Raw genomic sequence first — 24440 nt, 5'->3', positions numbered from 1 at the left:
CTTGAGTAACTCCTGTGTTTTCAGTCCACAGCATGAATGTTGATATAAATCCCAGGAATTTCATACCAACCTTGGGATCCAACTGAGAGCAAACATGGTAAGAGTCCTACGCATGAATCCTTCAACCACAATTCCACAAATGCAAGGACAGACTTTTAAAAGCAAAACTCAACATTAGGTTTAGTTAGTTTTCAATTTTTTTCAAAGCTTGATTTCAGTTTCAGTTAACTATAACTGTCATTAACGAGGTCATTAAACATTGTGCACAAAAAAAAAAAACCTAGAAAGAGAAAAAAAGAGAAAGTCTAAGATTGTTGGGCTTTCACTTAAAGGCAGGTGTCTCAGAACACACTTGGGTTGTGTTGGACCTGAACCCAAAAATGTCCATCTATTCAACTTACATCTTAATGTGGTACTGTGTGTATGTGATATATATACCCGTGATCACCAGGGGGGTCGTAATGGATGTTCAGCTGTAATGGACATTGTTGATGATGAAGTACTGTTGTTACCCCATGTACTACTGTATCTTGGAAGGAAGTATTGATTTGTACTGTGTTTTTCAGGACCCTCTTCTGTGTTTTGTGACGCTCTCTTCTTCTCGACAGTCGGGTCAGTCGCTGTGTCTCGCCAACGTGCATGTGCTCCCACAAATCCGTCTCTCACACGACTAGCAACCTGACTATGAGCCCCATGCTGCTCTTCCCTCAGAGACATGGAGGGTAAAAAAAAAAAAAACGGGGGAAAGAATCGAAGGGAAATATGCCGCCTAGCTTCGAGGACGACCAAGGCACAGGGACATTATCTTGAAAAAACAGAGAGACAGGGTGAGAGGAATGAGAAACGTAATCAAGCAGAGAAGGGCTTGTTGGCAACACCACATCCTCCTGAGACTGTGTCATCTATTTTTGCTGCCTGACGAGCACGTTCTTTCAGAGCGATGTACGTCAGGGCAGGGGTTGACAGAGACTGCACAGTGAATCATCGCATCTCTCTCCAAATCTCTGTCCCCCCCCTCCCTCCAACCGTCTCCCCCTTTTACTCTCTGTCCCACACGCCCATCTCCCTACAGATGCCATGTCGCTCACTTGACGAGAGGAGAGTTTGCATTTCTCTTCCCCTGCGTTTCCAAACTCACATGCTGATTCACGTGTCAGTAAATGCATCCGCGCTCGTGTGTGTGCGCGCGCATGGGCGTATAATGTGACTATGACACCAGATCCAGATTCATTGTACGTAGCGGCTTACAAGAATGTCATGTTAGCACATTTGCACATGCTTGTTTAGGCTTTTCTCACCGTGTACGTTTGTGTCAGTACGTGCGCGTGTGTGTTTTGACACGTGCTACGTGTCGTCAAGCAGGGGTGCTCTTAAGCCAGAACATCTTTACACTGTTAGACATGGAGCTTACAGCAGAAGAAACATAGGAGGGATTTTGTCAAACGGGTGTACTCCAGCTGAGAGCCACAAGGCAGATAGGAGGGGAGAGAACACGTGGATAATCGACGTTCGGCGTGTCCTTCGAACGTGCGTTCAAGTGTTAGCAGGCGAAAGATTTGAGAGGTTTGTTTAAGTCTCTGAGGACATGCTGATAAAACCTGACACCGCGTTGCATTTGTCCAGATGTCACATGATTATTTACACACCGTCTACACACACAGATGAGTGACATATAAAAAGTACATGCACTGTAAGCACAGAGCCCCCAGTGGTCATGTTTGTGACTTGCTTTTCCAGACCTTCCAAGTTAGGACAACAACGCCGTTTGACCCAGCACGGTCAAAAAAAAAGGAATAATTTCCAAACTGCATTAGTTATGGAGGTGTATGACTTACACACCCTGATAAGCCACAACATAAAGTCCACCTGGTGTTAATGTTGTGATTATATGAGTTTGTAGCTTTGCAGCTACGTATACAACAAGCTGTGACGATGTGTTCTGACACCTGTTGACCAGAGCCCACATTAAATGACCTCTGTCCAACACAACATTTAAAGCGGTAGGTGGTATTAATGTTACCACTTTCCAACCTAATGGCTAAGAGATAAAAGTTCAAAGAATCGAAAGCGGGAAAATTAAAAAAAAATAAATAAAAATCAATTTTAAAAACAAAATATGAGAAGTACGAATGAATATGATACCATATCTTGTCCCAAAGCCGTCACATCTGGCTATGTTTCTGAGAAAATGTTTTTACCCTTCATAAACATTCTGTGCTTAATGAATATGCACAAACTCTGATTAGTAAGGGAACTTTGGGTTCACTTTAAAGTTCAAAGCTGTAACGATATCGGAACAGCGAGGGGGAAAAAAAAAAGTTTAAAAATGTGTTTTTAGAACGTGAGCAGCTGCAGGCGCTGCCTGGTGCATCTTCTCAGCAGTAGCAGGACACAGTGCCACCACCGGGCTATTGCCATCATGCTAAAAGAATGTTCCCCAAAGTCTGAATCGCCATTATTCTACCAGAGAACATACAGAGTCGAGTGCCTAACCTTAGCTCGCCACACACATAATGGCAACCAAGAACATTAAAAACAAAAAAAAAAAATCTTGATATGTTGAGAGGAACATATCCCCCACTGGAGTCAAGTTGGATGTGTTTTTAACCAGTTCTTTGCAACAATGGTTAAATATGGCGCTGGCGAACAAGCTAAGCCAGGTTTTATTAAAAAAAAAAGAAAGAAAAATACAGCCAAACTGACGACTATGGCAGGACCTCTTCAGTGCATCTACTTTAAACACGTTTGAATATGTAAACTGTGTACAGTATGCCAGAGGGAACGAAAGGGGTTTAAAGTCAGCCAACATTAGCGCTCCTGAGGGTTCAGTGACTTGACGGCAGACTGACAGGGTGACACATTGGCTGCTGCTGTGATTAACCTTGTAGTTATGAGTCACAGAAAAGGCTGAGTAGTTTGACCCAGTAGTAAAAGAAATGGATAGATGTGTTTGAAGGAGCAGAAATGAGGAGCACAGGGTTTGCCTAAGCATTTAATCTCGCCCTCCTCTTATTCTCCCCTCTGTTCTGACCTGCGGAGAGGAAGCGCTTTAATTAAACGTATTATCCCCAGGGAGAGGGGTAAGGGTGTGCAGGGCCAGAGAGGTAACAGAAGTGCAGGGGTGAGGGTGTGAGGGCGAGACGGAGGAGGGGGGCAAGGAAGGATCGGACCAGAAATGGGAGATGCCCCTCACCCGAGTTCAAATTCTAATGCCTCTCAAAGCCCTGCTGGTAATATTCGGCGTGTACAGTATTGTGTACTAGTAACACACGGCTCTTTTTCACAGGAAGGGATGCATCCTTAGAGATTCATGTAATATTCAACATTTAAATTGGGAATTATCAAAAACCTATTCAAACCCTTCGTTTGAATAGATAGCACAAAAAGTAGATTTTCGGTAACTTTCCCATTATAAATCATCCACCAGTAATACGAGCGAAATAAGAAAATGTACATATGATCCAGTATCTATTTCCAGAGTTTACTTGATTTCCTGTTCGCTCAGCGAATGTCCATGTCCAACGCATTAAAGTGACATGGGCAGATAAAAGCTCGAGTTCCTGTCACTCCTGCAAAGTGCAGCTTCTAAAAAAAAAAATTCTGTTGTAGAAAATTCAATAAGTCAGAAAGTTCGGCTGCATGTCCAGTGAATGAGAGATGAGACCCTATTTCACCATCTAGTGCCAAAATATTTTCCTTTTTTAACCGGTGTAATACAAAAGTCCTCTAAACTAGTCCTTAATCATTCGGGGGCCATTTATATTCAACAGTCCCTATTAATTCAGAGTGATGTCGTCAGCTTTGAGAACTCCATGCAAGTCTTCGGGAGTCACAGCAAGGTTAGAAACGGGACATTTATCTACAAACACTTTGACAATGTTTCCATCCTTTCTTCCTACCACACTTGGACCATCCTAATGACTTTGTGCCTTTAAGCATTCGTCAAAGCTGGAGCCAATACATCAGCTGCATCACAACATGTCAGCGCTCCTGCTGACTGATCGTTTGGGATTTTGGTCCAGCCACAATGTGCGCGCACGCACACACACAAACACACACACACACACACACACCCTCCATAACCTAAAACAAAACTTAAGGTAAACTTATATTTACTTTTTTTTAATGTGATAAAGTATATTCCCAAATTGCATTAGTGTTTATAATCATTTTGCAGAATCTTTATTTTGAGCAGGGTAGTATTCCAGCATACAATATCTATATGCAGCAGAACAAGTTGGCGATGTCAGGGGGTCACTAAGGGTCTGGCAGCCACATTTTGCTTTGGGCACCCTGGGGAATTAATCTGGCCATTATGAAGATTAGAGTAACTGTAACTGAGACGGTGCAAATCTATCAATGTATGTCTGAACAAAGACAATTTCTCATCCTATGAAGTTTACTAATGAGCTGAAATAAAAAAGCCTCAACTGCTCCTCAATGTCAGCCAGGAGTTCCAGATACTTTATATACACACACACACACGCGCGCGCGCGCTAATCATGAACAAACAACAGACACAAACAACTTTCCATTATGTCACAACATATGCACGCAAGGAAAAGCACAAAGAAAATTCCGAGCTGCCTGCAGCATTTGATTAAACTGTCACTGGCAGTGGCAGCGGTCCAGGCCGGTCGGGCACTGCAGTCTAATGGCCATTAGACTCAGCAGTAACTGAGGGTTGTAGAGTGAGCAATACTGATGCACCCTTAATGGATATTTCACTGTCACTACTGGGAACATCTTTAGGGTTTGCTAGCCTCACACTGCAGTGACATCGACCCAGCTACAATGTTTATGAGTCCCATTAATTACGAAGACCATCTGACTCTGAGTGTCACACCTGCAATGATCTGGTCAAGTTCCTGTAATCCAGTGGGTGGTGGGTGTTGACAGCTGCATGTGGCCCTACTGCGTGGGTTTTAGTGTCTTGACCATGGACACTTCAACATGTGTCCAGCAGGCAGCGAGGATTAAACCACCGTGCCTGGCATCCACCCTGGGCCGGTTGCCAGTCTAACTCAAGGCCAACACCAAGAGACACATACATACACACAGCCCCTCACTCACAAACACACGCACATACACTTAAACCTATGGCAAATTACTAATTAACCTAATACTGATGTCTTTGAATTTTAGGAGAAAGCTCAGGCACAGGGAGAGCGTGGAAACGTCATATCCGTTCAGCCAAGATTTGAACCAGTGACCTTCTAGTAAACTTGGTGACAATTTTACAATGATTAGGGAGGGATTAGGCTACGGTACGTGGAAAGAAGTTAAAATGATATAAAATTTGCAACAACTATTTCACTTTAAACTTTTTAAGCATTTGTAACCATCTGGGGAACGAACGCAGAATAAAAATGTGGCTTTTGGCAAACTCTGGCCCATTTACAGCAATGTTCAAAGTTCACTGTCCCGATCAAATTATTAAAATTTAAAATTACTACTTAGTTTACGTTAGGGGACCTTCATCACCATGGTTACCAAAAAAATGACAAGTTTTTTAAGTTTTGGAAATAATCAGTCATGATTAAAAAGAAGTGTTGAGTTAAGGGAACTAGTAATATTACATTTGTTGTCGTTTGTTGACCTGTCCAACCTCTTTACTTTGTTGATCCATTTTTATGTTTCATATTATGATAATACTTTTAATTTGTTTTTCAAATCCTATTATATTTAAAAAAAGTTAAAAAAAAAAACACTGGTGATCCAGGATTATTTCTACATAGTGTTATTTAAACAGGTGAGACCTGTTCTGTGACCATGCATTTGCTTTATCATCTTTAAAAATGATTAGCAGCAATATGTTAAGAATGGGAAAGTGCACAGGGCTACTCCTGAGGAACAACAAAAGGAGGGCGGCCTGGTGGATCAATGGTAGAGCATTTGTTTGGGATGCAGAACGCCGTAGGCAGGAAGGGCATACGGGGCAAATACTCCAAATCAACGTGCGGAGTACATTCCACTGTGGCGACCCCTGAAGGGACAAGCCAAAATCTGTTGATCTACACCTGAAGAACAACCATGTAAGAAAGGATTCAAAACCATCATAGAACATATTCTAAATTTAACTGCATTTTTAAATTGTGCTATTGTTGTATGTGATGCCAATTGAATGGCATTTCTCTCCATAAACAAACAAACAAAAAAAAAATCCATAAAATTTCTCTCTTTACATTTTATCATAGGTGCAAATAGGTTGAGTCGTTCTTTCACAGTATCCAGTTTATTGTTGTTCTTCTCTGATAAGAGGCCTTGTGGTGTGGAGGAGGTTGATTCATGAACTGAAGTTCAAAAGTGCTGATCTACGCACCATTAAATGGAAGATTTCCAGAAGAACCTAAGCTAGGTAATGAGAGCGAAGGGCTGTACAAACGATGATGTAAGTAAATATTGATTGATGGGTGGGCAGAGGTGTGAGGACATCTTAGAATGTGGCGGCAGTGCTGTCTCAGCAGGACGCTGAGGTGACTTTATCTTGGCTGTACTACAGGGACAAACGCTTTCCCCAAACATTTTGGCACCAACCAGTCTCTAGGAAATGTAACTAGGCGCCTGGTACTTGGCACGTGTTTACACCATAAACATCTCATCTGCCAGCATTTATCTGGACCTGAATTGGGTCCATCAGAATCCTGAGCAAACTCAAATGGCTTGACATAACTTTTTAGTGAAAGCTAGCACAGTAGGCAGCGAAAAAGGAGCAGCAGTCAACCCCCTGAGATTAAGTCCAAGGGTGAAATAGCAATCTCTTGGTAACTCCAAAGGTCAGGATTAAGCTGACACTGAGCTGAACACATTTTAGGAGGTAAAAAGCAGAAGAAGTCCAGGAACAGTCGGACCCCCTCAGATTTCCATTCAATGTGATGAAGGAACTTGTTCTTATAAGAATCTAGTGCTGCCCAGGTATCAGATAGAAATCAGCATTGAATATTAATGGTACATTGGTTTGTTGCTCAGGTACTTTAATTGCTCAGTTGTATTTTTTTAAGTTGGTTAATGAGGGTTAGGACAAGGTTGGTTGGCTGTTAATTTCACGGTTGTCTGATTAGTATTAATTTAATTTTTCATGTAATAACTAAAAATCCAATAAGCTGTTACTGGATGGGAAAATGTAGGTGTTTATATTGATTATTTTAGATCCAAGTTTACCCTTCAATATATTTTCAAGATTCATACTAGTGAATTCATTGAAGATAATTGGTCGATTGCCATTTATGTAGATAGATAAATAACTGATGTGTATTCAGCCATTCACCTAAAACTGGCTTTATTTTGATAAGAAGAAGACGATGACAAATTCTCATAATGCTCAGTTTAGTCTTTGTCTCCTCCAATATTCCTGTGCCATCTTGGAAGGAAGAAACTATTAATTTGTATTGACTATACAGTATGACTATATATAATGATGCTGGCAGACACATGCACACTTCCTTCCAGCAAAGAAAACAGGAAATGTTCTCAGGGCCTCTGGATTCCTGGTGAACTGGAGGACTGATTGCGGGTTGGCAGGCGATGCAAGAGCGGATGCACCTTCAGCTGATGAAGGCAGTGCTGATTCAGCAGGGATTCTGAAGGGTAAGGTGACTCATTCCTAATAATCCCGATGAGCATTTTATTAGTTTAGTTTCATAGACCATAAAAATTAATGGATGCAGTCGATGACACTACTACAACTGCTTTAAATGGATTTTGGACAGTTCTTCTCAGTAGCACAGTAGAACCAAAATAACTTATTTTGGACATGTAGCCTCAGTAAACTATTGTGAGCCACTTAGATGCCAGAACTAGCTTTTCCCCTAGAAGGTACAGTAGGTGGGTAGTTGATTTTCTACAACCCCAATTCCAAAGAGGTTGGGAGGATGTGTAAAATGTAAATAAAAACAATGCACTCATTTGCAAATATCAGACCATATTTTATTCACAATAGAACTTATCAGATGTTGAGAGACATTTTACCATTACATGGAAAATATTAGCTCATTTTGAATTTGTTTTCAGCGACACATCTCGAAAAAAGCTGGAAGAGAGGCAGAAAAAAAGGCTGGAAAAGTAATCGCTGCACATCACAAACAAACGGAGGAGCTTTTGAAAACTAGTTAGGCTGATTGGCAACAGGTCAGTAACGTGACAGGGTATCAAAGGAGCATTTCCAATGTAAAGATGTGGAATCTCTGTGCACAAAGGACAAGGCCGAACTGGATCTGCGTGATCTTTGGGCTTTCGGGCGGCGCTGCATTAAAAGCAGAAACATTTACAGACAGCCGTTAAAAGAAGGGATGCTACACAATCTCCCCTTCGAACTTTTTTGAACTTTTTTCTTTGTGTTTCAGCCATGAAACGGTAAAAGGTCTCAGTTTCTACATCGGATATTGTGAACAGCTTACGGGTTGATGAGATTTGCAAATGATCGCATTCAGTTTTTAAAGTTGCATTTACACACTGTCCCAACTTTTTGGGGAATTTGGGTTGTAATTATATGACCCTTATTACTAGCTTCATTCCCTGTATGCAGTAGAGCTATTGTAGGAATAGGATTTTAATTTTACACAACCAGGCCACAGGAAACTTTCAGACTTCGCCATTCTATTCCGTGTTCTCCGATCAGTTTTACAGACCCAACCACCATGAAACCATGTGTGTCATGAGTCCAGAGCTTGTTTTTGGTAAACAATGTACGTGTAACCTGCAATCCTGCCTTTGAATTGTTGATGCCATTTGGAAGCTGGTTAATCAGGACAACAAGAGACAAACATGTTTTTGTCAAAAATAAATAAATAAAAGTAACAATGTTGACTTCCTTCAGCCCTCCGGTCAACTTGAGCCCTTGGTGTGAAGTGTATTGATCCATCCTGAGAAAGAGATTGAAAGCCGCAACAGTTTGGCACCGTTTCCCACAGACAGTGGAGCTTAAGTCTTTTTGTCTGCCTGTTCTTTCCTTCACAATCCATTTGATGAGTGCACAATTAAAGTGTAGTGAGACCGGAGAAAGAAAAGCCAGCAACTATACAGAGGCCAAAGGTGGGGAGAAAAAGCAAAGTGAGGCAGTGGGGAAAAGGGGAAAGACTCCCACAATGGTAGAAAGCGCTTGCAGAGCATGTGTGCCAGTGCTAAAGGAAGCTTATTTTGCTCATTAGTAAATTTTTTTTTTTTTTTTAATTCCCCATCTAATAAAAAATTGAAACAACACAATTGCAGTTTATCTGAGTGCAGCATGAAAACACTGTCTGTGGCAGTATTTATTCAAATCATTCAACTCATTCTAGTTGCGTGTCTTGCAGACAGTGCAAGACAACCAGGCTGCTTCGTTTGCAACAGACAAGTGCACACAAGTATGTGGATTCTGCAGCAGTGTCATACTTTTACTAGTATGTCTACTGAAATGAGTCACTGTAGCCATGAATACTGTCTTATTCTCAGACATAACTCATCTATAGTGCTTCACACATTTACTATAAATACATAAACCTGAGTGTAACTTCACTGGTCATTCCAACATCAGAAGAAATGAGCAACTGTCTGCCAACTGCTGACGGGAGAAATGTGAGGCATTTTTCCTCTTCCAATCTGCACATTCAGCTCTTCAACATTAAAAAATAAAAAAGCTTGAGGCTCACGCTATTCCTGTAAACCTTATGATGGAGAGCTTTTTTTTTTCCCCTACCTCAAGCCACCTGACCTCATCTTCTCATCTCTCTAAGCAATTTCCATTTAAATACACCCTCTTTTGCTTTGCAATCCCGTGTAAAAATCAATGCAACTCTTTGATGTAAAAGTGCACTGTTGTCTTTCCAGGAGAATGTTCTGCCTAAACCACCCAGATAAATGGAAGGACACCGCTTAGCAAGCCAATTGTTAAAGCAGTGGCTTCACTCAGGAGACTGCCCTTAGGAGTGGAGCTGGCAGCAGCGAAAACCCAGCAAAGTGAAGCAGAGGATATTCTGGCAACTTCTACTGTCAAAGTTATTGGAACAATCGTTTGTGTTGAATGTTTAGGAGTAGAACATTAAAAAAATGCAAGTAAGTAATGGCACTGGTTGGCTCATAAACAGAGCGAGTGTTGCATTTTTATCCATGTCAATGATATGTGTCAGCAAAAGTCTACAAACCGCTGGAAGAAGAAGCTTTTTAGGGAAAAATCTGAAAATAGTTGATATTTCTGTGTATTAGTGGAACAAGCACTGCGGATTAAAACGTTTGGGCTCAGAACACTGCAGATTTCTGCTGCATCCAAAGTACGAAGCAATTCTTCACATAGCAGTTCTACTCCTAGAAAGCTACCTCTGCAGGGGCTCATCAGTTTAAAATTGCAAGTAAAGACACAGTTGGGTGTAAAATTTGTATCCTCTAGCACAAAAAAAAAAAAAACAAGACTTAAATTTTTAATCAATATTCTATTTAATGCACGTTCAACAAATACCAATGTTTCTTCATCAGAAATGGAAACTTTTACACTTCTTATTTTACTGTAATTTCCTTTCGGTACTCCTACACCATTTTGTTACTTCTGATTAAAATGACGTTAAAATGGCGTTATTACGTTTGGGTTTAAGTTTGCATTCTCTTATGTGCCGTTGTAATGGGGATACATACAGTACTTCTGCACAAATTCAAACAAAATGACATCATAGCTCCAATTAGTTTCAGCTTGAAGCTGCAGCCGGAGGTGAGGTACTGACTGGTCACAATGTACAGTGACCTCGAGTTCTAAAAACTATCCAACTTAATACAGCTCGGTTTTACTCTATACAGGGACCATCGGTGAGAGATCACTGGAACGCTAGCTCATGCCCTGAAGATGAACACTAATTTGAATCTGGATATGCTTCAATGTTTTTCCTCATTAAAGTTTAAGACTAGGGTTATTGGTGAGGGAAAGATTTTCTTTTAAGTATGTTTTAAGTAAACTGCTGCCCCAGATATTTCAACACACACACACACACACGCACGCACGCAGCCTGGTGAAATCCCGTAAGAGATGTTCTCCATTTGAGGGCAGTTATTGGGAACATGCTGCAGGGAAGCGGCAGTTCTCATGACTCCTGCAGCTGAGGTTGCAGTCCTGCGTAGCCGTGAGGGCCTCCAAGACTTCCAAGGATTGGAGAGTCCTTCAGTGAGAACTTCAAGGTCCAACCTCTCCCACAGACATAACACACTCCTCCATTATAAGCTTGACATGGGATTACTCCATGGACGCACACTACATGCGACTGAGTCATGTGACTGAGACAGGTACAGTCAACCTCAACCTCAAAGGGGAACCACAGCTATTACCTCCAATCTTTACCCACTCTGATTAAAATGTGATGGCTTGCTTATTGTTCAGCTCTTTGTGTCTGTGTGTGTGTGGGCATGTGTGTGTGTGTTGACAGCCATTGATTTCCCTGGTCTGATCTAATCCTGGGTTCACATAGCTGAGCATTAATTAGAGAGGGAGACTGAGCAGTAGAGGGAATAATAGAGAGAGTCCATATTACATACAGCCAAGGCTTTAAAACTGCAGGTTCAAAGTTGGATCCCAGTCAGTCATCGGTTTTTATTTTAGGCCTCCTAGACTTCAGGGCCTGCGGCAACTGCAATAAATAACAAAAACGATCTCTAGATTCACTATGCCAATGCCCCTCTAACTCTCCAGTCTGGCTCCCCCCCCTGTCAAAATGCAAGTCACTTGTATCTGAAACCACAATATCTGTCACTCTGAAATCAAGCTATAACATAGCCCCCACTGTAAGAAGCACTCTTTCTGGCTTTATGGAAACTTGATTGAAGTGAGTTGAAAGGACCTGTGGGGAAAGGGGAGAAAAAGATTCTGCGTGCCACTCACCATCTGGAGTAACTCACACCCAAATATCCTCCCCCCCCCCCACTCCCCTCCCTCCTTTACTGGTCCACATGGCTTTGCTTCCATCTACTGTGCACAGAGGACACTGCAGTGGGACAGTGGGGCAACAGAAGCTGAGACAGCTTATGCATCTCGAGTCGGTGAGACTTTAATTTAAATCAGTCAAACAATAATTGTAATGAGTTATTAACTTATGACACTCATTGCTGGGTTCTGTAAACAACAAAGCCATCTGTCTTCACCATTTTTCACTCCGTTCTTTTTTGGCTCCTTGGGAGCCTTCAACACAAAGCCAACATATCCCATTCAGTGCATGCCAAGGCAGGGAACAACACTACTTTACATTTGAACTGACTGCTAGAAATGTATTCATTTTGTATTTTTGAAAATATGTAAAAATTAACAGATTAATTCAAAAAGAACCTAATGATGTCTGGGTTTTTTTTTTTTTTTTTTAATGCTGCTACAGTTTCATGTTCTGCCAAGCACGGTTATGAGGTGAGTAGCAACCTTTAGATCCGCTGCTATTAAGGCGTTACTGCGTGGCCTTGCTACTCATTCATATTCATATCAATTATGAGTGCATCCATCTAAAAATAAAGCAGTCTATAACATAAACAACAACAATCCAGCCATAATGTTCATAATATGCTTTTAGAGAAGTGTTGATTCAGCTGTAGGGTCACTTTGACACAACACTTGTAGTTGCATTATCCAAGTGATTCTAATGCTCTAAAAATAAAAAAAAAATTATAAAAATGCAATACAGTAAATGTATTCTATACAATAACTTCATTGAGTTTTCCATCGATGGCTGACAGACCTCATGACGATGAGTCTGCACTTTGTCACTGTCAATCACACTGGTTTACTATAGTTAGTGACTGTATTAGACCTTTCTACTGATAAGATTTGCAATTTCTTCATTGACTTTTGGACATTTAAGCTCGTCTTCCACAATTGTGTATACAGTGCATCACCTTGTATATAAAAGGTATTCACAGCGCTCTACTTTTTCCACATTTCATGTTACAGCTTTGTTGCAAAAGGAATCAAATTCATTATTTCTCACAAACTTCAACAAACAATACCCCAGGAGCTCCAGCATTTCTCTGTGGAAAGAGGAGAACCTTCCAGAAGGACAATCATCTTTCTAGCACTCCACTAATCAGGCCTGTATGGTAGAGTTGCCAGATGGAAACCACTCAGTAAGAGGCATATGACAACCTGCCTGAAGGACTCTCAGACCATGAGAAACAAAATTCTCTGGTGTGATGAAACAAAGGTTGAACAATTTGGCCTGAACGCCAAGTGTCATGTCTGGAGAAACCAGGCACCGCTCACCACCTGGCCGATTCCATCCCTACAGTGAAGCATGGTGGTGGCAGCATCGTGCTTTGGGGATGTTTTTCAACGGCAGGAACTGGGAGACTAGTCAGCATTGAGGAAAAGATGAATGCAGCAATGTACAGAGAGATTCTTAATTAAAACCTGATCCAGAGCGTTCACCTTTCAACAGGACCCTAAGCACACAGCCAAGATAACAAAGGAGTGGCAACAGGACGACTCTCTGAATGTCCTAGAGTGGCCCAACAAAAGTCCAGACTTCAGCTCGATTGAACATCTCTCACTCCCCATCCAGCCTGATGGAGCTTGATCGGAGAAAGTGCCAAAATCAGGTGTGGCAAGCTTGTAGCATCATACTCAAAAAGACTCGAGGCTGTAATTGCTGTTAAAGGTGCTTCAACAAAGTATTAAAGGCAGTGAATACTTGTGTACATGTGATTGTTTTCATCGTTTATTTTTAATACATTTGCAAATATTTCAAACAAACTTCAAAATGGGGTATTGTTTGTGGAAAATAAGGAATCTGATCCATTTTAAAGCTGTAACATAATGTGGAAAAATACTTTCTGGATGCACTAACAGTACTGCCAAGTTATCTCACTTTGGAATGTGGAGCTCAACACATCCAGGTATTTCAATTACTTGGAACAAAGTCCATCATGAGGCAAGATAATTACCCTCGATCAAGGTCATTGACTGAAACCCTAACAAAAGACGCATGTCAAAGTATGTTAGATTAGTATGTGTTCAAAATGTTATGCAATTATAGTCATTTTAGTAGCAAATATCATTTTCCCAACACTGCTTCATACAATACTCACACATGAAATTAGCGTCAGCTTGATCGAATAAAGTAAATAGAAAAATACTTCAAAAAAATTAAATTAAGTAAATCTTATTTGAAGTAAAGTGGTTTTAATAATGAGTTCTGAGCTGTTCCCCCCCAACCGCTGTTTTTTTACCTTGAAAATACATTTGAACCAACGACCTACTTTTTCTTAAAAGGAACACAAATACAAAATAAAGCTTTTATACATTACTTCTGCGTATTAGATTTAATGCCATCTATTAAAAAAAAAAAAGATATCAGGCTGTAATGCATTTGTTGAAATGTCTAAGAACATTTTCTTCCGAAATGAGCCCTGGCCTACACGAAAACATGTCTGTTTGAAGTTAGTTGCAATCCTAATAGAATTGATGTCATCATCCCAACAAACAAATTATGTTGTGGTTCTGAGGTCCACCTACAGAACACTGAATTGACCTTCACTGATATTACCAATAATTGTTGTGCCACGCTCAAGAAACTACTCGACAATTCAATGTAGATAAACAACCTCCATCCGTAAACTGCAGTCACTGCAGGAACAAAGTCTGTAAACTTCATACTGGTGTAATGAATCATTCACTAAGGGCATGTTCTGAAACTGTTCTGAAGAGATTATGACAAAAGTCAACAATATGCCTTTTTTTTTGTTTTGTTTTGCTGCACATTGGCGATTCTTACCATCATAACTGTGGCGTGGCTGCCTCTGGGCAAAAGCATCATGTACGTTACATGAGTTTTCTTGTTAGAAGTAGTGGTCTTCGGCCACGAGTCTCCGTTGTGTGTATGCATTTGTGCCCCGTCCCCCCAGGCACATGCAGCCTGACCTTTGGCGACTGTCCTGTTCACACACAAACACAAACTATCGTCACAGTAGATCCCCCAGTTTCCCCGTACTCATGTCCCTGCACCCAGTGGGCTCGGAGATGCTCTAGGGCAGAAAAACAAACTCCCTCTCATCAAGTCAGAGCTGCTGCCATCTAAGGATTAAAGAAAAAAGGAGAAAAGAAGCCATAAGAGGGATGTTTCGCTTCCAGAACCATTCAAACCCCTTTACCTTTTAAACAATGTATTTTTGGAATGCAGACAATATTTCCCCATCACTGTACCTTATATAAATAGAGGTACATTATTGAGAAAAAAAAAGGAAAAAAAAAAAAGTGAAACAGTTATTCAGACACTATTTTTGAGATGCATCAGGAACATGACTGTGACATGACTTCAGGATCAAAAATATGGAGTATTTGTCTCGTCTATAAATAAAATGTATATTTGATGGGTGGATAAAAGCTTGAGTGCTCCGAGTTCCCATTGCCAAGGTGCCCTCTTGCTCCCATTACGACCCATGGGTTCAAACAAAACTTGCAGGAGCCAACGTGTGCACACTATTAAGCACCAATTGGGCTTGTGTGCCAGCTTTGACAGCTGTGTTTGTGTGAAACCTTTGGGTTGAGACCATGACAGAGTTGCTTGACCTTGCCTGCTGCATGTATATGAAGAAACAAACACTAACAGCACAAACCGTGTGAAAACTATTTTTCAGAAATTAGCAAATTGGGAACTTGGATATTGGCAATTTCTAATCTGGGTTTATTCCACAGTACACGTAAAAAGTTACAAGATTGTCATTATGGTACTGTGATACACATTCGTATTGCTTTAGTTCCCCCTCCATCCCCCTTTATTCAAATCGACACGAATGTAGTGAAGAATGGGGCCTAAAACAGAAGACACAGTACAGTGACAGGAAAGACAGAAAGACAGTAAATATAATAAATGTAAAATGCACGTCACATATTATCATCCAATCTAAATATGCAGCACACATGAATGCAGAATGCTCTTTTTTTTTTCTTTCTGAAGCCAAGATGTACTCACATATTTATTTTTTTACTCACATATCAGCAACAACAAACATAATCCTAGTTTAATATTTGAGATTAGATTAAAAATGTACATTGTTTGCTGACTGACAGCTCTTAGCAAGCCAAGCATGGCAACAAGAATTGTGTGCAATATAATCAATTCATGAAAAGCAAACAGACTTTGATTTTCATCCTGCACACAGAGAGATGTCAGCACTGGCCATCTACTCCACAGTCCCTAATGCAGCATTGGAGGAGGCAGCTACTGCGATTCGGCCAGAGGGCATTTCATTAGAAAATCTGAATGGGGTAGGAGTGACATGTGGATGCTTTGGAGTGGCAGAAAGGTCAATTATTAAAAGCTTGACTGATGGTTGTGATTTGCAATAAAGCTGCAGTGCCTGCAGAGTGACGGATCACATCCTGTGTCTATTAGCACAATTCACACACTTCAATCAAAAGACAAATCGAAACATTTAACCAGTAATTATCCGCAGCATTTCCATCCAGGGCAGCGGGTCACCAAGAAACTGAGGCAGAAGGCTTATGAATCCTGCTCCTGACGGGCTGACTTTCAATCTGATCAAGTATCTTCGACTAGGTTTTAGTATTTAATTAACCAGAAATGACATTGTCACATAATTTATACATCATTTCTCATATTGCAAAAAATTAAAAATGTCCTGACAGTATGCCATCAACCCCCTACAGTGCAGTACTCTGCCTCTACCTTGTTGCCTTAGGATTTTGCTTGGGCAGCGTGACGTGGGCAGAGGTCCAGCCCACCTACAGAAGTTTTAATCAGTACTTAGCTCAGTCTGACAGCAAGGACATGAGAACTTGCAATGTTATTCCAAACTTAACTCAAAGCAAATGTTTAGCCATCTGTTCCAGACACAAAACTACACAAAACTCAGTCCCATTTAATTTGGCGATAACTGTGGTTACCATGGTAACATCAAGTGCAGTTTAATACCACAGCAAACACTGCTCGAGCGAACCACTTTGTCAGAAACACTACAGAGGACCAGCTGGTGCAACCGAACACACACCTCTTTGTCCAAAGTTTAAATCTGTCAGTCAACAATAATTGCAACTGTTATCCAATTTCATGCTGCACATGCTGCAAGTAGCATTCTGCACAACAGCAGGGCAGTGTAATGGGGCTGTTAACCTGCTAAGGAGCCCGGCTGCAGCCTGTCACACGCTGCTCTTCAACTAATGGTTAATTGTGACTTCTCGCTGAGGTTTCGTCACCCTCTGCAATATTTCAAACAACAGCACTTCAAAATAAAGTCTACCTCTTCTTTTGGCAGTTTAATGCTTATTGTGAACTAACAGCAGCAGCTGGTGTGGTTTGCATCGATTAACACTAACAGCAATAAATATAAAACCGCGTGATCAGTGGCAATATCGCTGTATTACATCGATGTATCGAAAGAAGAAAAGAAAAGCAGAAGTTTACCTATAAGAACCAAGAATGTGTGAGTGTTTCTTGGTGAACTGATAATCCAAATAGGTGTAGCCCAGGTTCATTTTGTAACTGAGAGCCAATTACAGGATAAGTATTAAATGGCTTTGGCTTGATGAAAATCTTAAGTAGAGTAGGGAATAAATCCACGGATTCAAAATTGCAATCGGCAATTTGTTAGCTTGTCTATCACGATTCCAATTGTTCATTTTGCAGATGTTTTCATCCAAAACAACTTTATGTACAAGTGAGGTACATACAAACACACGGACAGGAGTAAATGGGGCTTGAACAACCTACCCTGTAGTTATTGTAAACAAGTGAAGTCACCAACACATTCACCAAGCATTGCTTAGCCAATTATAAACACACATACACACACTTTCAGGGGAAAGGCTCAGTACACATGATAGCATTTTTCATTTACTGTCTGAGTTTCTGAGAAACAATCATTTAGCATAACTCACTAATTACTGCTAATAACTGAAAGCAATCAATTACCTATTTTTCCTGCGTGCGCGTTTAGCTCAGCACACGCTTACACGACAACAACAACAAAAAAAAATGGAAATCTATTTCCTAGTAACTATAGTGTGGTAGTTTTAGTGATTTAATATGATGCTAATGTCTATAACGTTGACATAATCACACGCTCTGCTGTCCCACGTCGATGTGGGGCGTTTTTTTCTTTGCACTGAGACATAATTAAATCAACACTGGACACATGGTAATGACTCGAAAGACATCAAGACACAACTGGCACTAAATGTAAACCTGATACAGGTGCTTTTGTGTTGACACGGTTACGGATGTCTGAGCTGCACTCGCCTTTAATTTGTCTTCAAAGCGACTACACTTGTTAGCGAGGGCTGGGAAAACATTACAGTTTCATTTGAAATCCAAAGTTCTCTTCCTGCCTTTCTGGGACACTTGATTGAACTGAGCCATTTGTTTTAGTGGATCCAAAAAGGGAACCAGCTTTAAGGTTTTACCTCAAGCTAAATATTTGTAAAGTTCCCCTTTCAATTACAAAAGTCAAGAGGAAAATCATAATTAAAATTATTGGAAATTATCTTGTTTGCAGGTAAAAAGGTAATAAGTAACATAACATTGCAACTTTATCATGAGAAAAATTGAATAAAACATGTTGCTACATTAAACGGCGATTCACCTTCTCTGGAATTACATCTCTTTCATCAGGAAGCTGAATTTCCCTAGAAGGGACGAAATGTGATGAACTAACAAAACAATGGAGTGGAAAAGTTTAATATCACACTTCCAAATGAGATTCATTCGATTGACTGTTAATTACAATCGGGGGCAGACAACCGGTTTTGTAACAGTGTGGCTTCAAGATCGTTAGTGTGCATCACAATTAATCGTGAGGAAAATTGACATCTGTGAATATGTCTTTGGACAAATAGTCTCATTCACACACACACACAGACAAACACAGACAGCCAGGCCTGACCTGGCAGCTGCCTACCCTCTAGTTTCCCGCCAGGTCAGACTCGTTAGCTGTAGTCCACAGCCATTTAAAGCCACTTAGCACAGGAAACAACTCCCTCACTCGCCCTCTTCATCTCTCCTCTACCTCACTCCTTCACTGACTCATTCAATCGCTTGTTTGTTTTATGACTCCCCCCCCCCCCGCCCCCCCCGCCCCCCATCGAATGGGTTCTGGCCATTTAGCACAGCCTATTAAGAGTCTACTGTCTATCGAGACCAATGGCCAGTCAGAGCAGCACAGCCTAATCAGAGTGCAGGGAATTCATCACGGTCTTATGGCGTAGGAGCTGTTGATGCCATTTGTTTAACTCTCGCTCTGTTCCCGAGGCAAAAATACACACAGCTCAACTAAATGACTCCACAGAGAGTGCGATTCCACATTGCATAGTAGTACAGTAGCGGTTCTTGGAATATACAACTGTTTTCTTTAGCTGTCAGAACGATGTTAACTGGGTTTTCATGAAATAAAACTACTTTAGGCTCTAAAAGGCATATCAATGAATAATCTTCAGAATAAATCTCCTTGCCAGCATCTAAAGACATGCATGTTACACTAATTGGTGATTCTAAATTGCCTGTAGGTGCGAGTCTGAGTGTGAATGGTTGTCTGTCCATCTGCGTTAGCCCTGAGATAGACTGGAGATCTGCCCCGGGTGGAACCTGCCTCTCGCCCGGATAGGATCCAGCCTCCCATGAGGATAAGAGTCTTTTAAATAAAAATTATATTCAAGATCTTCATCCAAGTATCAAATATTCAATTGTTAAGTGTAATATGAGTCATGATTGTGTCTTCTTCATTTAAAAAAAAAAAAGGACTGAAGAGAAACAAAGCGGGAAGTGTGAAGAGCGAAGAGTTTCAGAGTAGCAGAGAAACAGAGCTTAAAGTTGCACTTGTAGCTTTGTAGTCTGCACTTCACATGCTTGCCAAACTGTGGCTGGTCATCCATCCAGATTTACCCAAGATCCATAGGAGCACTAGCATCTTGAGATTTTACAAGTGCACATCGTGCGTTTGCACTGAAGCAGCAGTAACTTGTTTCCGTATGAGCCCTAACATGTGCTTCCTTCAACACCTAATGAACATTTCCTCCTTTACACCCATCTTCCAAGTTTAGGGTCTGACTTGCAGTACACTGTGATAGTACCAGCTGAGACTGTCCTGCAAAATACAAGTGACTGAATATTACTGCTAATAAAATTAGAGTTGGTGGTCAGATTGTTGGGTCCATTGTGGAATGTTGTGTTTTAAGCAGGTGGTAAAAGAACACAAACCTAATATTACAAGTAAAAGTGAAAATACTTGCCCCCCAAAAAAACTATGCACTGAGGCCAACAGCACTCAACCCATAACGTTATTGAACATTCACAGTGTTAGTGGAAAAAAAGTAATGGATTGTGTTAAATAACTGGTCAAGTCTCCTTTGGCAGCAATAGCCTCCGACAGGTGCTTCCAGTAAGAGTGAGTCAGACCTAAAAAGGATTCAGGAGGCGTTTTGGGCTATTGTTTCTTACAGAATTTCTTCAGCTCAGCCAGATTCACCTATTTGAAGAGATTCTGATGTTGATTTTTGTAGTCGTTATACTGCCTCATCACCAACTTCTCCCGAGCTTCAGCTGGCAGATAATATGAATATTCATAATTAAGACTATGATCGGGGAAGATGTCGAGTAATAACAGATCAGCAAAAGCAGCAAGACTGGCACTTAAACGTCTTCTGTTCAGTGGCCTGAACAGTCCTACAATCAATATTGCCTACAGAACATTACAGGCCACAAGGGAAGGTTCCTAATAAGGACAAAATTGATTATCAAAAGTAAGATTTATTTTTCCAAGGCACCAATAATTGGGACACTGCACTCTCGATTATCTCCACATATTCTGAATTCTTGTATAGCCGTAGATGTTTGACAAATGGAGGAATTAAAACTCAAATGGTCAAACACTGAACAAGCCCATTTGTCTTTGTTTTAAACTCCAGAATGTTCAATTTCTTTTCATTACTGTTGTAATTTGTTCACTAATGTGGTTAAAAGAGCTCAGCTCAGAACTTGGGGATGGAAGCCTTTACATTTAACTGTATAGAAAACAGAGCCTTGTAGCTTTTGTGGAGGACTGGGAACAGCTGAACACATTAAGCTGTGATCATTTGTCTTCTATTGACTTTTATGTCAAGCAGTTTGTTAAAAATCAATGTCACAGATTATTAAGATGTGCAAGTTATCACTTTTGTGTTATTATCCTATTCCAACAATGTCAGCAAACTCACTGGGGTCTGTAATAGGTGACAAATATATCAAGAGTAGATGTTTGACATTAATGCTCTGACCTCATCGCTTGCCAAATGGTCTCAACCAAGCTCAACACAGGCACACGGTAAGAATATTAAACTTTCCAATAAAGCAGCCGCATGCAGAGACGCCACAGCTCGTTCTTACTACCAAGGCATCAAAAAAACATCACTTTGTCCAGTTATTTTGCGTTACGTGCTGATGCTTAAGGTGCCATTTGTGTCAGGGGGCAGGCACAGGATGTTGTGCACTAATAATGATGGTTGCACAATGTTTTTTTACATGGTTTCCATAGTGAGGAAGTACGTGTGTGACGTTGTGATTGTGTGTGTTGTGGTTTATATGCAACTGGTCTCGCAACTTTACTCAAGTTTCTGGGCCTAACACTAACCGCCGTCATCTCTTAAAGTAACCCGACACTGGACAAAATCCAACTCTGGTTTGCATCTTTGCACTCAGCGAATACCTACACTGTGGCCATTCAACTTACTTGTACAATGTCAGCGTAAAAAGTTCCAGGATTTAAGTCATGCAGAAGGCCCATTTATAACATGTTAGAGTGAATTAACATACAACTATAATGTCAACTTTAATATCAACATCCCCATATTAAATGGCCAAGTCAATATTCACGACATTAAGCAGAAGCTACGCAACATGATCAGCCGACAGCCATTAACACTCTGATCAAAGTTCAGGAATGATGCAATAAATGCAAGTGTGCACCCCAAGAGTTTCAAGAGCTCAAGAGTTTACATGATGTGCAGGAAAGACAGATGCCAACTAAACAATTTTCTTGCAATTTCATATATTCCTCTAATGCTTAGGCCTAACATGAAATGTGTTTGCCAAGCCGAGTTTCCATTCTAGCTAATATTACCATCAGATTCTCTGTGTACAAGATCCCATACCGGGTACGCACGCTGGAAAAACTCCAAAGAAGCACCAGTACAGCAGTAAAAACCTGAGCCAGTTTTTCTTAAGAAGCTTCGAGAGTGTACTAAAACTAGTATGAAGTGGCAAGACAAAGACTGAGGCAAACTAACGGAGTCACACATCATTTACTTACTTACTATCAATAAGAAAAAGATTGCAAAACACTTGTGTTTCTCCTGCTATGAGTCATAATGTCCAACGTTAATAAAGCAGCGGCAGCAGCAGCTTTTAGCTTTGTGGTCCAAAAAGCCACAGCTCATAAACCAACGGCACAAACAGCAAATACTTACTGTAGCTTGGTGGAATTATGATTCTGATAGAAGCTGTCCGGAAGAGACCAAAAGCATAGCAACACCTCGACCTGTGCAGCAGAAGAGCGGGCAGGTCAAGGCAGGTGAAATAGTCCACCTTGATTACAGCAGAGGTGCGTTAGATTTATGCCACAGCTACTACACAGAGTCACATGTGCATTTGAGCTGTCGGCTTGATCCAACTCTGCATCTTTTCTTTAGTGTTATACAGGGCCGGAAAAAACATACTGAAACAGAAGGAAGAAAAAAAGGGAGTTAAAGCAACCATCATATTTTAACTATCATTTTCATAAGCGATCACTAATGTTGGCTGTGTGTACTTTATTAAATACAGAGGCTAGAAAATAACCCAGAGATGTTTTATGGGAATCATTTAATGTGGGTTTTTTTTTTTTTCAAATTCAATAAAACAGACTATCAAGAGGCAAAACTTGTAAAATTAATGGAGGAAGACAGTTGGCAGCTTTCCCGTTTGCGCTGGCCTGGGATAATTCAAATGGCAGATTTCGTCTCTAAGTACTTTTGCTGGTAAGTGTGTTCTCTCCCACACGTGGTGATGTATTCACACACCTACCAGTGTTGCCTTTGTTGCAGCAGGTGAAACCTTTCCTCGTTTCTTATGATCGGGAGAGTAAGACCCCGAGGAGCGACCCCTCCACTGGTACCTATTTAAGGGAGAGTGTGCCTGTTTGATTCTTTCAGAAAAGGGCCACAATTCGTATTTGAGCCATGGGTTTTTCTCAAAAATCTAGCTTTAATCTCTGAAAGAAATGTTTTAAATTTCAATTTTCCTGCCACTTGTTACTGTCATTGGGAGCTCAGGTTATCGCAGCTGTAATCTGATGTGGTTATTTCAATGCAAATTTGGATCCACTCCCAAAAGTGCATCGACCGGAGGTTGGCAGGTGTGACAGAGCTTGAACGCAACCCTGCAGCTGAAGTCCAACTCTGTAAGCCTGAATATACACCACATGCATACAAAGCACGTTTGTAGGGCTGGATAAGGGTACTGTGTGTGTGTGTGTGTGTGTGTGTGTGTGTTTACTTTATATGTGCGGGCATGCATGTTTTCTAACCGTGTGGGTGTGGACATGCTCAAGACTGCCAGTCCTTTTCATTTGGAAAGAAATTACATTTCTGACGCGTTCGTAGTAATTAGCATATTTTTCATTTGCGGAGTAACTGTGCTCCTCGGGCAATTACATCAAGCTGCACATTATTGCACAGATGGGACTATATTGCATTGATTTGGGAGAAAAGGAGCAGTTAGAAAAAGCTGAAAAGCTCCGAGGGTGGAGTGACACAAGCAAGCTTTGATGTAACAGTTTCACGAGCAGCGATGACGCAAGTGAACTGTGGGAGTGTTAACTGTCTCGAAGAAGAAGAAGAAGCCTCTCCTCTATTCCTGGCATAGATTTAAAATATGAGCGCATGGATATGAAAACAAAACACATTAATTACCCTACTGACAAAGATTTTTATCTGCAGAGAATGTGCAGATATGTGCAGATATGTTTTTTTCTTTTTTTTCACAGATTAAACAAGCTCTGATGTTGAGGAAGAAAAACGGGGGGGTTGGATGGAAAACCCTGACTGTCTTAAACTGTATCATCAGCATGCAGAGCGCAGAATGTTAGCCCAGGTGCTACATGATAAATTGCAGGATGTGATCTCTATAAATTGAAGTAAGATCTTTTTTCATATGTCTCAACATGTAGTTTGTTTCCCAATCTTTATGGCTTGTAAGCCGTTGGGGGGGCTGATATTCTCCCAACCATCAGGAGTCTCATTTAACTAGTGTTTAGGGGCCAAAATACATAACAATGTCCTCTCTTCTGCTGAGTGAAAAATGAAAATGCGTAGCAGGAGCTTCCTTTTTGCCCTGGATGCCCGACTGACGGGCTGGTCAGCCACAGACGTGTACATCAGACAGTGAAGTGAGCAGCACCACAGCTCCTCAGGGGGAGAAAGTCCTGTCACCCTGCACGACTCAGACATCAGATATAACACTGAGTTCTCAGATGGCTGCTGCTGT

General features: G+C 40.9%; 1 long non-coding RNA gene across 1 annotated transcript in view; it reads right to left on the bottom strand.

The window, feature by feature from the left end:
- LOC137107595 (uncharacterized) overlaps nt 1–15114 on the bottom strand; it is a 137166-nt gene extending 122052 nt beyond the window's left edge. The window contains exon 1 of the long non-coding RNA XR_010912070.1: nt 14706–15114. This is a non-coding gene — a long non-coding RNA (uncharacterized lncRNA). The remainder of the gene's footprint in view (nt 1–14705) is intronic.
- Between the last annotated feature and the right edge of the window lie 9326 nt (nt 15115–24440).

This window comes from Channa argus, chromosome 22 (assembly GCF_033026475.1).
Source record: "Channa argus isolate prfri chromosome 22, Channa argus male v1.0, whole genome shotgun sequence".
NCBI classification, from domain to species: Eukaryota; Metazoa; Chordata; class Actinopteri; order Anabantiformes; family Channidae; genus Channa; species Channa argus.
This window is presented reverse-complemented; position numbering and strand designations above follow the sequence as displayed.